The sequence below is a fragment of the Haemaphysalis longicornis genome, unplaced genomic scaffold (genome assembly GCF_048455015.1).
Source record: "Haemaphysalis longicornis isolate Haplotype H1 unplaced genomic scaffold, Haemaphysalis longicornis Haplotype H1 scaffold_12, whole genome shotgun sequence".
Taxonomy (NCBI): domain Eukaryota; kingdom Metazoa; phylum Arthropoda; class Arachnida; order Ixodida; family Ixodidae; genus Haemaphysalis; species Haemaphysalis longicornis.
The window spans coordinates 47395152-47409847 of NW_027526225.1; the positions used below are offsets into that span (position 1 = coordinate 47395152).

At 46.8% G+C, this 14696-nt stretch overlaps 1 protein-coding gene across 1 annotated transcript in view; it reads right to left on the reverse strand.

Annotated features, from left to right (window-relative positions):
- Window positions 1-14132, reverse strand: part of LOC144161944 (uncharacterized) — a 106422-nt gene extending 92290 nt beyond the window's left edge. The window contains exon 1 of the mRNA XM_077692500.1: window positions 14062-14132. The gene's annotated coding sequence lies outside the window, so the exon portion shown is untranslated. The remainder of the gene's footprint in view (window positions 1-14061) is intronic.
- Between the last annotated feature and the right edge of the window lie 564 nt (window positions 14133-14696).

Sequence of the window (14696 nt, forward strand, 5' to 3'; positions counted from 1 at the left end):
CACGTGCCTATAAGCAAAGCAGACGATAATAGCACACTAATAAGAGGAAACAGGAATACAGTTCAAGACAATCTGAATATATAATTTTTAGCTAAATATCACCAAAAAAAAACGAAGGATGCAGCATCTACTTTGGAGTATGCAGTAATTTATAAATGTATACTGGACGGCCCGCTGTATCTGGCAGCGTGAGCAAAATGCAGAATTCCTGCTTTTTTTTCTTTCTAACACCCAGAATTGTTTTTTAAACTAAGCACTCTAACACAGCAGTATTAGACAAAGTAAAATTTATTATTCACAGCACTTCTGGCAGTATTTTTAAAAAAACTTCATTTGTGTAGTAACAAAATCGTTGCCGGCCATGCCACGATAAACGTCCGGCGAAACTACCGGGAACGGCGGCACCCACGAAGACACTGAGCGCCTTCGCAGAAACACGTAGACACTAGCGCCGGATTCCACTCTAGGCAAGCTAGTGAGAAACTCTGTCCTCTCGGTGACGGCGCATAGCTGCTGCGCCTCAGGAAGTGATCGTCTCATCAGCGAACGACCGACGGCGCGCGCTATATACCCTGCGAATTCTACGTCAGAATCTCCATCTGCCCCTCGCACACATCGTATGGACTCCAGGGCCCGTTTGGCCGAACGCGATAAGTGTGGGAATAAGTACTCAACTACGATTAAGGCGCTGTCTAGGTAGTACGTCGTTTGCTCGAAACCGAAACCAGCGCTCAGGTAAGGTATTGTTTCCGTCGGGTTTTCCGGCAACCGGCTTATTTAGCGTGGCCAACTTCGAATTATTGGCCTCTTATTCTAAAGCGGTAACTTGAGCGGGAGCGCATTTTAACGTACGGGCAAACGGTCACATGGGATTAGTAGGCAAAGAAGCGGCACATGCCACGGCCCGCGAACATATGTACTCCGGGCCATTGCCGACTGCCCTAATAACTCCCTCCCCTTCGCCCCGCCCCCCACCCTGTCCACGCCTCTCCTCATATACGCCGACATCCCGCCCTCTATAGGCTATAACGACGGAAATACCCACCTCCTCACCATACTCTCTCCAGGACCGACGCAGTTACACTACGCAAGCTGCAGACAAACACCTTCCCCCACAATACACTGTACCACGCCATGTTCTCTACCCAATACCCAGCTACGTGTCACTTTTGTTCAAACATGGGAACGCTCTACCACATTACCGTAGAATGCTCCAACACCCCTACCCCAACACGAGGGGTGTCCGCCACACAGCAGTGGGTGGAGTTGCTGACCAGCTCCGACCCCTCTAACCAGCGCATGCTGGTCGAGAGGGGAACGCGAGCGGGTCACTTCCAAGGCATCCTGGACTGAGGACGCCTCTCACCGGGCAGGCGCCCTAACATCGCGCTTACGGTATTGAATAAAGTTTATTCAATCAATCAAATCTGGCGCGCTTTCGTAGCCCGTCTCCACCGGGGAGCATGTCTTGCGCCACCTCGGCATGCCACCCTGCCCCTCACACTTTCGCCATACTTTCCTCTCCTCCGCTTTTCCGCTAGCTCTGTCAGATATTGCTTGTATTTACTGGAGAGGCGCGCATGCAGGCAACCGTGTGAGTGCGCCCGTGGCCTCCGCGATCGGCTACCGGCGGCGCGCCGTTGCTTCGGCCGTCCCAATCGCCCGGAGAGAGCACGCACGCACGCACGCACGCACGCACGCACGCACGCACGCACGCACACACACACACACACACACACGCACACACGCACGCACACACGGACACACACACGCACACACAAAACGGACACCCAGAGCGTTCGAAACAATTTCAAAGGCAAAAAAAGCATATTTTCGCGCAGCGATATCGCGCGAAAATGCTGTAACAGCGAAAAAAGAATTCAGTACGCTGGCATTCACTCTGCCCGAGATGACAGAACCCTGGGCTATGGCATTCGCCTTTCAAGCAAACGACCACTAAAGCTGCGTGCAAAGGCAATCGTGGGTGTAAACAACGTACGTTAAACAAAACTTTGCACTTGTAGGATCGAGTCAAAATACATAGACCACATATTGAGAGTTCCCTATCACAAAGACGTGACAACGAAGGCTGCTTTACAACTCAAAGCGCAGGCAGCGTCGGCCAGAGGAGCCTCGCTTCAACCTTAGGCTAACAGCGCCGCCTCGCGGCGTGTGTCGGAGTTAGCAAAATTACACCGCTCCCCTTGCTTCCGCGCCGAATGGGACGGCCGGAGCAACGGCGCGCCGACGGCAGCAAATCGCGGAGGCCACGGTGCGCCGTCACTGGTTACGTTAATTGGGCTCCGCGGGATGGCGGTACTTGTCCGTGCTAAGCACATGACTGTGTTGCATGTTACAAACTCTACCTCACCGAACGCAAAGTATTGCATCGAGTCCAATGTGAGTGTGATTAATAACATCTCTGTTGACACCACCATTGAGAACTGGGTTGAAACTTGAAACGAAGCAGACGACGCACGCCGGTGTATTTTTTCTTCGGCGTGCGGGCGCAGTTGCCCAAGCCGCGCCCTGTCATTGGCGCATCGCCATGTCTGTGGCCATGTCCAGTGTTGCCAAGCGAAGAAATTGACAGATAAACTTTTCAACGAATACCACCTATAGTCGGTGTCCCCTTCTTTCGTTTAGTTACAAAGAAGCCGAAGGCGATTCGAAACCACAGGAGCGGGCGCTTTAGAGCTGCGCTCTAAAAATACAAATAGTGAATAATTTGTGGGGATGTCATATCACATTCGGACATAGCGTTACCGGCTCTCTCGGGCTTGTACTATATTTTGAATGCGGTACTTCAATAGAAGTACCTAACAGATGTCAACGTATTAATTAGTGCACCCTTTAAATCGTGTATCACGCATCTCCGCGAAGTGAATCATGATGAGTGGGCGAAGCACTGGGGATCGTTCTTACCGTCAATCACACGTGGCATTGCCCACTCGCGCATGTAAATGAGTGACAACGTGTGTGTACAGTATATGCAATTCCTTTCCAATCCAATCCAACCCGACACAATTCAATTTAACCCAATCCAATTCAATCCAATGCTCCTCGCGCATGCGCAATAATGTGTACATGGACGCCAAGGGACAAGCCACGGACAAAGCGAGTTCCTAAAGTGCTTCGCCCCTAAAACAATCACCTGTAACCATAACCAGTAAACAAAAAATTATGCCTTGTGTTGCGCTATGGAGCATTGCCTGCCGGTTTCCTTACTTGTCTCTACGCATGCCTCTACGATAAAGGAGAAAAACGACAGTGCCTGTCTGCATGGGCTTAGTTAAACAAATACAACGTGGCCCGAATTATTGGCAGCCATTGACCACGTTGCATGTAACACAGTTGGTGGAGCTTCAGCGAAACGCAAAAATTTATCACTTCTGTGATGTATTTACCAACAGTATATATTCAACGTATTCCGCAGTTTCGCGTGTATTTTTCTTGGGTATTTATGTGTATATCCCGACGCTCTTTATAAAGATTTTCCTGATATTAATTTTGCCCCAGCACGTGGATGGAATCGTTTGCGAAAACAACCGTAATATGTTTCGAAACAACGGCACAGCATGTTTTTTTTTTTGTGCTGTAAAACGTACAAAGCAGTCCTAGTAGTAAGGGTAACGGAGCAATGGAACTTCCTGACAATGCCTTCAGTTCAAGCAGAAATCGGCAGCCAGCCAGGTAGGCACTACAATATAGGAGAGTACACTAACACAGTACAGTGAAAGCTCGGTAATTCGATCTTCAATAATTCTAATTTGTGGACATTTCGAACTGTACGATTTGGTCCGGCCAAGTCTCCATAGGAGCCTATGTATTGAAAAACCCGTAATGACCGGGTGGTATGCCACCCGTCCCTTCAGTTTTGGAGTACGCGAAATGGAGGCTTTCCGTTACATTCGCTCGTTAAGGAAAAAAGTTGTAGGTTTCGCCTCGAGGCATAAAAACCAGGTTTCAATCGCGACCTATTGCAGACACGCTTTAGTGTTTCACCACCTCATTGTACGGCTTTTGGGCTTCACTTTCATTATTTCGAAGTTTCAACAATTGGAACTGAGGGGACGTACCCTTGAAGTTCGAATCAACCAGCTTTTACTTTACATAATACAAAACGCAGATTAAGGTACATGAGCTAAAATCGAAGTGATCAATAAACAAAATAATGCATTATGCAGGAAGACACGGAGCATAACTGAACTTGTGAAAAGCAAACGTAAAATGGTTTTTCGCTTGGCGGTACGCTTGTGACGGGTACCTCCTATATAACTGCTCCTCCTATATAATGCTCCTATATAGGTACCTCCTATATAGGTACCTCCTATATAATACTATTTTACCTTCTCACTGTTTTACCCTCTGTGGGAATCGTGGAGAACCGCGGCCCGCGATCCCGAGCCAACGCGCGCTTCGGGAGAGACGCGTTGCGCTGAAACCAGTCCGGCGCTCCTCTGGTTTGTCAGCGTTACCCGAGAGATGGCACCACCGGTCCGTGTGCGGGGATAGGCGCGCCGGCGGCGCGAACGTGTGCGCGCGGAAGACGGAGAGAGTCTCACCGGAGGTCCGGTTGGGGCAGGATCGGCGGAACAGCGCGGCGGTGGGGGATACATGTATCTCTGGTGGGGACTGTTGTTTGTCGCGCTCCGTGAGTGCCTGCCTCCCGTTCGTGATCACGACCCGGACGGTGCGATTCGTGAACGCCGTCGAGACTTGTGCTCGCATGCTTTGGGAGTTCCCAAATAAATACTGTATACTGTGTTCTCGTATCGGCGAACCTCGCTGAGCTGCCGTAGGTTCGGGAGCCCGCGTGGTTGACACGGTGGGAGCTAGCGAGGTGGCATACGCCGGAGTACCGGCAAGGTCGCCCCGAAGAACCCCGCGATATCCCACACCTCTTATTGCTATATTACGCGCACTCTCCCCCACCTAAATCCCATCGTAATTCATTTTAATCTATGCAACATATTCCATCTTAATAAGCTTCATTCCGTACCTTAAACCTCCTGAATTCGTCATATATATCTTATACGTCTTATACTCATCTCAGTCCATCTCAATCCACCTCAATCCATCATACTCCATTCACCGTGCAGAACCTCATTAATCATTTGAATAAATCACTAGTCAGTAATTGCTGAATTTTAATTTATCTTGCAACACCTTCATTAATCCCAATACACCTTAATCCCATCCTAATGATAAAAACATTCGTCATTCATAACTTCCGTACTAATTAATAATCTATTTTTTCTTCCATCCATGCTTTACTTTGCTCCAAGCCTTCTAATGTGACGTGGGTTTTCGCACCACTCGTGTCGATACCGGGGTCATTGAAGGTCACCTTACAAAGATATATAAGACTTTCGCCTTATTATTAACCGGGGAGATAGAGCCGCACATACGCTTTACACGCTACTGGAGCAGGTGAGAATTCAATCATGCCGAATAGGTTTCGGTGGTAACCGAAGGGATAAAAAAATTGTCATAAAAATTTTGTTTCCGGTAATTATTGGTGCTTCGCATTCTTATAAAATTTGTCTACCTGAACCTGAAATTGCGTACGTTGTGTGTCCACGGGGCAAAAAAGGGCAACGATCCGTGTAAATTTTCTAAAACAGTTCATAGACTAGGGCAATGCCCGAAACATGTTTTTTTAGTAAAGTAAGTGCGTGTGTGACAAGGTGAATTCTCCTTCCTACTGTTTCTGTTAGTAGATTGGTGCACACGGTCGTGATTGAAAAATGCGGGAGCAGGACAAGTATATTGGCCTAGTAGCTGAAGTAAAGGCGACACATTTGGTTTTCTTCAAGGTAAGCAGGCTCTCAGCCCTAGTAAGACAATGTGACAAATTTTGTAACCCCAAAATATGACAGGAATAAGCAGTAGTAAATTGTGCGAGTAAAGGTAAAATATGCTCTGCACCAGGAATAAGATAAATAGGGAATCGTATTTCGGCAAATACCATATCGTATAAGATAAATAGCGAATCGTATAAGATAAATAGGGAATCGTATTTCTGCGAACATTAGAAATTAGTAAATATTGCTATTGTAATGCGGCAATAATATTTTACTAACATGGAGCTTAATTACTGACATATCGGAATCGGGCACTTACTTAAAACCGATAAGTGCCGCGTGAAGCTCCGTTCCATTGGTTTGGTCTTTAAGTTCTAGACGCTGGGGAAAAGAGGTGCCAAACAAATCCTTGAACATGTTGAGTGCCGCGTCCTTCAGGGTTTGTACGTCCGTGTTGCCTGCGGGAGTTGTAAACACAGTTAAACCTACATATAATGAACCTGTATATAACGAATTCCTGGATTTAACGAAATTTTTCGATTCCCCTTTGCCAGCCCCATTGAAACTTATGTGTTCGAGACCTCTATGTAACGAAGGCGTTGCGACGGTTACCCTTGATGTAACAAATATGCTAAGCCTGATGAGCTATTGTTTTTTGCACTTTTTTCTGAAAAATCGGCTCGAGAAATGCACTAAATTGGCGAACTTCACCCACACCGCAAACTACCGTGCGTTTCCAGTGTCAGTGTGGTGTCCGCTAGGTGCTAGGCCTGACTGTCGGCGTGTAGTCGCGCGTCTCCACTGCTATACCTGTGGTGTCGGTTCGTGTGGTGATGAGTTCTGCTGCCATAAAACGCAAAGTCTTGTTTTTTTTTTTTCAAGACAAGCTCGTAATTTTAAATGCCATCCCCGCCGGCAAGAACAAAGAACGTCGCCGTTTGGTACAGCATCCCAGCTAGCTTCGTCTCAGCAATTTTGAATGTGGCAAAGAGTACCAAGTTGGGGAAAAGGGGGCCTTGCAGCATATCTTTGGTCCTTGGAACGAGTTGAGGCACCAAAAATTTATCCTCAAGTTATCTTTAAGTTATCCTTATACTTAATTATCCTTAAGTTATCCTTATGCTTAAGTTATCCTTATATTTAGGTTACCTTTATCTTTAAGCCGTTTTAAGTTATCTTTAAGTTATCCTTATCCTTAAGTTATCTTTATCTTTAAGCTATCTTTATTCTTGAGTTATCCTTAAATTATCCTTAAGTTATCCTTATCCTTGATATCCCTATCCTTAAATTATTTTTGAATTATTCTTAAGTTATCCTTATGCTTAAGTTATCCTTATCCTTAAGTTATCTTTATCTTTAAGCCGTTTTAAGTTATCTTTAAGTTATCCTTATCCTTAAGTTATGCGTATCTTTAAGCTATCCTTATTCTTGAGTTATCCTTAAGTTATCCTTAAGTTACGATTGTGAATACGGGGGTAGGTGACCTTGCTTCTTCGGAGCGCAGTGTAGTGACGAAGTTCGGGGTAAAGCTGCAGGTGGAAATCGCGCGGTTTTTCACTGTGAAATCCTCGAAGGGTGAGTTCACCATCGCTGGTGTTTAGCATTTTGGTTTCGTTTCTGCTTCATTCACGCGAGTAGTAAGTCGAAACTTGCATGTAACGAAAACCTGCATGCAACGAAAAATTTCGAATTTTCGTCAACTTCCTTATATCCGGGTGTGACTGTAGCTTCCCGTAGTACAGCGACATGGTCGTTTCAACGCTGTACACTAATAAGATGGAGAAAACGTCTGCTGTAAAACTGGCCATTCACTGCAGTCTGCCTTTATTTTTTGCTCTTGTGCTTTAAGTCTCTCATTGCTCTCAAAATCAGAGTCAAGGTAATACATATATTGACTTCCTTTTGAGGCTCCCCTGACACCCTACTGATACCATTTTTTTTACTCTGGCACCTAAGAGTGCGTAAAATATTTCTAAACCTGGTTCAACTTTCTTCATCGCTAAAGTAGGCCGAAGTAGTTGGAAGTTAAATCTTGTTGGCACGCTATTTCGGGGTTTCGAGAGTTCCCGAAAGCGTGAGACGCTTTCGTGGAACTTGATAGACTCCTTTCTTCGCTGCACTCTTTCTGCACTGTGCTCTGGTGCAGTGAGTCTCATATTTGTGTTTCTTCAGAATGTTAGTCGTCGTGACACGTATATTGACTCGAATTTTAGGAGATTGATACACTTTTTGACAATTAGAAACCTACAATCCCTACACTCTCTCTAGCGCTCCCTCTACCTTGAAAGCGCTTGACCCGAGCTTTTCACACTAGAAAACTAGCCGATATTTATTGTCGAACCAACCAACCTCTCAAATTTCTTTCTTTACTCCAGTGGAACTGATTACCAGCCAGCTTGATAGTCTACCCTACCACTACATCCTTGATGCTCGTGCTTAAGGAAACTTTGGCATGCCCACACGCTTAAGTTTTCTTGCTCATATATGAGGCGTGTTTGTGGGAAGAATTCATGGACACAGTGCATTGTCGTTACACTTTGTTTGTAGCGAAAGCTACACTACGCTACCTAGGGTGCTCTTCGCGGGGTGAACAGTTTTGACCTTGACAGCTAGAGGTTAGACCACACCCCCTTTCACAAGCACCAGGTAAAGAGCGGCGGGCAGAGATAGGCAACAGGGGAGAATAGGCTTATTCTTGGCTGAAACCAGCGCGAACTTAAAGACACAAAAAGTAAAACGCGAGGAAAGCCGCCGGTCTATAAAATGAAAGTTTTATATCAAGGTTGAATATAAACACTCAACACAAAACAATAAAAAGCAAGTTTACAAGAGCCACGGTGATAAGGCAACTAGACCGACACCTGCTACAGTCACGTCCCACGCCGATATACAATCACTTTGTGATGACACACGCTTGCTTGGCTGACACACTTGTCTAGTGTGTATGCTATGTGGAACGCTCCCATAATTTCCCATAAAAATTCAGTGGCAGGAAAATTAGGTTTACATCCCGCTTGCTTGGCTGACACACTTGTCTAATGTTTATGCTATGTGGAACGCTCCCATAATTTCCCATAAAATGTCAGTGGCAGGAAAATTAGGTTTACATCCGCAGCACTCAGTACAATGTGAATAAAGATGGCTGGTAGGGGGCCCTTTAATGACAATTCATGCTCTCTCAAACACACGTTGATACAACTTGTGTTCCACTTCCTTTGTCTTTGTTTAAGTTCGCGCTGGTTGCATCCAAGAATTTGTCTTTCCAAATATCCCAGCTTGCAACCCTTCTGGAGAGAGATAGGAGAGGAGGGAACGGAGACGGGCACGGAACCCGTGTCGCCACCTGGCGAAGGAAGGCGCGGAGGCCGCCGCCGCAGCGATAAGCGCGCGCCACGAAGGAAGGCCAGGAGGCCACGCGCGGGGCAGAGCCATGCGGTGGAGGAAGACGAACATCTAGCTGTGGTCACTCGTACAGCAGCGGGGCTTAAAAAACGCCGTAAGGCGAAAAGATGATGAATAAGCCGTGTATTTATTGCAAACATGTCTGCATATCATTGCAAAACCACACCTCGACATGGGCCTAGTTAGGGCGGTGAAGCTTTCGCTTTCAACTAGGGTTAACCAAAGCTAAGTCACAGCTTTTGCTTTTCTCTCTTATTGCGATCGCTCTTTTTAGGCACAGTGCAATTACGTGTTTATATATGACTGGTGTAGTTTTTTCCGCACATAGCGTGCGCTTGAGTGCTACTGTTGGTAGCGTTGCTCTACTTTTTTTGTTACCTGTGCACTACCACACAATGTGTTTTCGTACTATGTACTATCAATGTACTATCACACAATGTATACTATACCACAATGTGTTTTGGTTTGTGCAACGTGCATCGTCCCACGGATCTTCTTGCTATTTTTCCTTGTTCTTTTTGGTACAGTCACGTTGCAGCCAGCTTTTGTTAGGACCGAATGTGCCCTGTGTTTTCCTGTCGTGCATTGTATGTCTGTCTTGTCTGTCTGTTCTGTCTTGTCTGTTCCGCCCACTCTTGCCTAAGCCCTTATTTCAAGGGTGGCAGTACTGTATTAATGAATAAATAAATACATAAATAAATAAATAAATAAATAAATAAATAAATAAATAAATAAATAAATAAATAAATAAATGCACGCCTCTAAAATTTGGCCAGCTTTCTTGAACCCCAGTACATCGAAGAAGTTAAATATGGTTGACAGGCTATTTCGGGGTTTGGAATTCCCAAAGGTAATTGACGTTTTCCTGAAACTTACTATACAGCGAATGAAACGCCCATTTATATTGCGCTAAGTTTGCGAACTATAGACTGTGTCGAGACACTTACGATGACCCGTCAGTTTTGTTCGACCACTTCACGCGTCGGGGTATTCAGATATATAAAATAAAAGCCTCTATCTGAAGAGAAAGACGGTTCGAACGCGAAGCTTTCTCCCGTGCGGCCCGAGTGAGTGTCAAAGTCCCAAGTCCAAACTGGGGCAGTTTTCTCGAGTTTTGTCCCTTTCGCGTCAATTTCAAAAGTGTCCCTTTTGGCGAGCCCTGATTGGCTGAACGCAAACAACCGGAAGTGACGTAACGCAAGCGCAACAAGCCTACTGCCAGCGCCCACTGCTTAACCGGAAGTACGTCACGATGAAAGGGACTCAAAAGGGACAGTTACGAGAATACCGCCCCTGCTCTATCCTGCCGTAATGGCGCAGTCGGATAGAAGTCGACTTCATTGTTCGAAGGACCCGGGTCAGGTTCGAAGCCCGAAGCGCCGCAGCGAATTGAAATCGCCAAGCCAAGCCGTGCCGGCTTGTATCACATACTGACTTTTTGGCCGCTTCAATTGACGTACACGGATACGTAAAGCATTTATTCATGCCCACGGCAGCCTGCATGCACGTCGTTCGCTTTGAAGTGTACAGTCCAATGATATGGCGGCAGCAAGCATTTTCCGACGTCCGTCTTCGCGACGGTCGGACGGTCATTTGTGTGTGCGGGGGTGTGTTCGAATAGACATTGGAACCGTTCTTTGTGAGCGCCAGCTCTCGCAATAGATAAAGGACTGACACACCAGCATGCGGTCAGTTCCGTTCGCGTGGGCACTTTGCGTTTTCAATGCCGATAAGAACACCCCAGGGTCCCCCACCAATGTCTGTGTACGAGATGTCGTGTGTGACCCATGTTTAAATGTTACGACCATGGTTCATCAAGACTCGAGCAAGAAATCATCACGTTGGGTCAAGGTGCGAGTATGGGTAAGCGTCGGTGTGATAACTCTTCCCGCAATGACCGCGACAATAGAAAATATCCTCTCATGTGAGCGAGAGTTATTACACTGAGCTTGACAACCGCGTATAATACTGCAGACAACCGCAACTAGCATTTTTCGGGCCGAAATTACCATCCGTACACTGTTAAGCCCACAGTACTAGTCCGTACATTTTAAAGCCGCATGCAGCTGGCGGTGAACTTGTTTTTGTTGCTATTAGGTGGTCGTGTTTTGTGTGCGGACGACAGTGGTATGATCCTATAGGATCATAAGCACCTGCCTGTATACGGGCAGGTGCGTTTCGCTGGAAAGGTCAATACCTTTTACCAGCACCACGCAGCTGTTTATGTGCACGCACGGCCACGCATGCACCGCTCACAAGTGGCGTTGCCATTGTCCCAAGAGCTCGATACGCGCATTATTCAAGCAAAGTGAGGCAGATTAAACTCACTCTCGCCTGGATTTTTTTTTCAGTTAGTAACAGCCATATTATGCGATCTCCGATCACCAAACTGTTTTTGGGTGCGTTCAGTCAATTTTTCTTTGAGTGCTCAACCAGTCCCAGTGTACATGCTTGTTCCGGTGAAATAGATCTCCTGTTTTGTGTTCCTTCTGGAGTAGGCCCGTTGCAGCCGACAGGTTCATTGCCTAGTGGTTATCATTGGCGTTCGTGTGAGGCTGCCTCATTCTTCGAATCCAATCGATAACTTTCCCGCTTGGTCGAATGTGAACACTGATTGCAAGGGTTCGTTTGCTACCATTTCGGAATCGGTATAGCACAGCAATGGTTCCCTTTTCCACTTTAGTGTATTCTCGTGAAAATGCTCAACTGTTGTGTTTCCTAACTGATGGAGGCAGGAAGGAGTGGGTGCTATGATTTCAAAGAAGTGGAAGGGTCGTTGTATTATACGAAATTAGAATCATTCTTGTTTGGCTGCGTCCTTGGCGTCGTCTCCTAGCTTCAACACGCTTCCGCGCAGAAACGCAATTGGAATCACCAGTTATTTACAACGGGACTTCTGCCTTATTTGCAACCTGGGCATAAGCGAACGTTGCCAGGTGGGGGAGAGCGCCAATGGCCAGACGAAAGCAGGCTGTTGAGCATTGAATTATCAGTTTTCCATCTGACGTCAGCGGTAGTGGCACAATACACTGGTTAACCAGCCGTGACGACATGTCAAAAAATACTTAATGCCCTTGGCAGTTACATGGTCGACTGTGATAGGACTGATTTACAGCACCCATTTTTTAATACTCCCAAGCAGTGTTGTTTTGTTTTAAAATCTTGTCCATTAAGCCTGCTGCCACGAGTAATGTTACTGTGTCGTGCAACGCTCGGAGACAGTACGAAGGAGACCATTCACAATACGTACAATCAACAAATCAATCAATCAATCAATCAATCAATTCATTATTATCTGAACATTATACATGGGGTTCTATGCCATCGATTATGCCATCACATTTCATTGTGGTGGCATAACCGCACGCAGGTGCACACTCCTGCAGCTTTTCTAGTATAATTCATGACGTCTTTGTCGGACTTTAGCTCTTGCAGTCTCTCTTTAACAAAAATATCCACCACGAAACGACAATGTGAAACTTTTTTTTTCTGCCAAGAAACTGGCATATATGTGTGTTTTATTGAAGTACAAAATAACGTTTACTGTTCATAAACGTGATCTGCAACACGACAGCAACGCCAACAATCCAACGTCAACAAGCATACGCTGCTTATTCACCTGACACCTTCACAGTCGTTGAGAAACAATGCGGGTAACGCGGGTAACCGCTTGAAAATTTAGTCAAATATAACGCAGTTTCGCAATGACCTCATCTAGTTTTCAAGCCACTTTAACACTCGCGTAAGTTGATTGTGGGGTGTAACGCGCCGACGCAACGCAGGCGATGAGGCGCGCCGTAGTGGAGGGCTCCGAATTAATTTTGACCACCTGGGGATCTTTATCGTGCGCCGAAATCTCGTACACACGGGCGTTTTTGCTTTTCGCCTCCATCAGAAAAGCGGCCGCCACGGCCGGGAATCGAACCCGCGACCTCGTGCTCAGCAGCGACTCGCGTAAGTTACGTAAGTAGTTGAGTTCGGCTAAGTTTCCCCCACGGAGCAAGAATATATTAGCAGGCGAAATGGCCCACCGGGATAAGCGCAGGCGAGCGACGCGATGTCCCAACGAAAACCAAGGCGGACTGCGAAGCTTCGTCGCTGCGACGATGAAGATGAGGGTAGCGGCACCTGATGGACGAAATGATAGCGGCCGCACTGCTTTCCGTGGCTGTGCAGTGCAATGCCGAAAGCGGCTACCCCGCAGTTTCTTCACCGGCAGCAGATGGCGCTAGCTTAACGTATGACGAGCGCTTGTGACATTATCTGGCCGCGTTAGAAAGCCTCGTTTCCCCTCCTATACATTGTTCTTTCTCCGTGGTTTCCCCGTTGTAACACTACTATACTCGGTGACAACTTAAGAACGGCACCGGAAGTTGCCGCTGTGCCTTATCACCGTAGCCGGAAGTTTCTCCGCGCGGTGCAAGTAGGGCGTTACTGGGAATATTTTGAACATGACGTGAGCCGTTCACGTGATTTTTTGGACTTAATATGCTTATAAACGACTCCAGTGACGACAAACAAACTGCGTGAGACAAGGCAGACGATATCACGCATTCATAGCAAACCCCTTTCAAAACGCGCGCGCACTGACGTCACGGGTCCGGCGCATTGGCGGAGTGATACACTACATGAGGTGGTGCCGTTCTTGAGTTGTAACCGAGTATAGATATGTTTGCGGCGGTTAGTCTTCTGCATTTCTCTTCACGTCACACGCCCTCTTTTCCCAGCATGTGGCACGTGAGGACACGGGCTCTCTTTTTGCTTTGCTCGTAAAGAATCACAAGAGACCTACACCTGCATGTTGCGAAGCTTAGAAAGCGCATTATTAAAGCGGCAGGCAGGTGTTACAAACCCGTCACGCAGGTCCGGAACATCGACGCCAGCTTGGCTGCTTGGGGGCTTGGGGCTGATCCTGTGTCGACCATCTCTGCAACCAGACAGGAATGCGACAGAGAACGACGTCAGAGCAGCGCACCGCACAAAACAGCGGGAAATATGGCCCGGACAGCGTCACTCGCTGACATTCATCAATAGCATTTACCTTAGCTAAGACACCTTGTACTGGAGTGTGAAAACGTGCTAGTTGGTTCATAATCGTAACAATAAAACAGCGCACAGAAACAGAACGGAAGACAGAGACAAGCACGGGCGCTAAGAACTGAACAAATTTGACTGCGCGCAGGCAGTGCAGAAAGAACAAAAAGAAAAAAAAGTTAAGATTGTCGAAATGCTATCTTTTGGGCAACAAGTCGACCTAAGGTTTGCTGACGCATGCACTCGCTCGCTCATGCATCGGAAAAGCTTCGCGTGTTCTCTGGTCCCCGTAGCGCTTGAGGCCATGACTCTGCTCAAATAAGGTCTCGCACGAGGGCTCGTTCACGCATGAAGCAACATGTGTGGCAAGATTGCTACCAGCTTTTTTTTTCTTTATTGCCTGTTCACTCGCCAGAACAAAATATAAATACACATCAGACACACCAGACACAT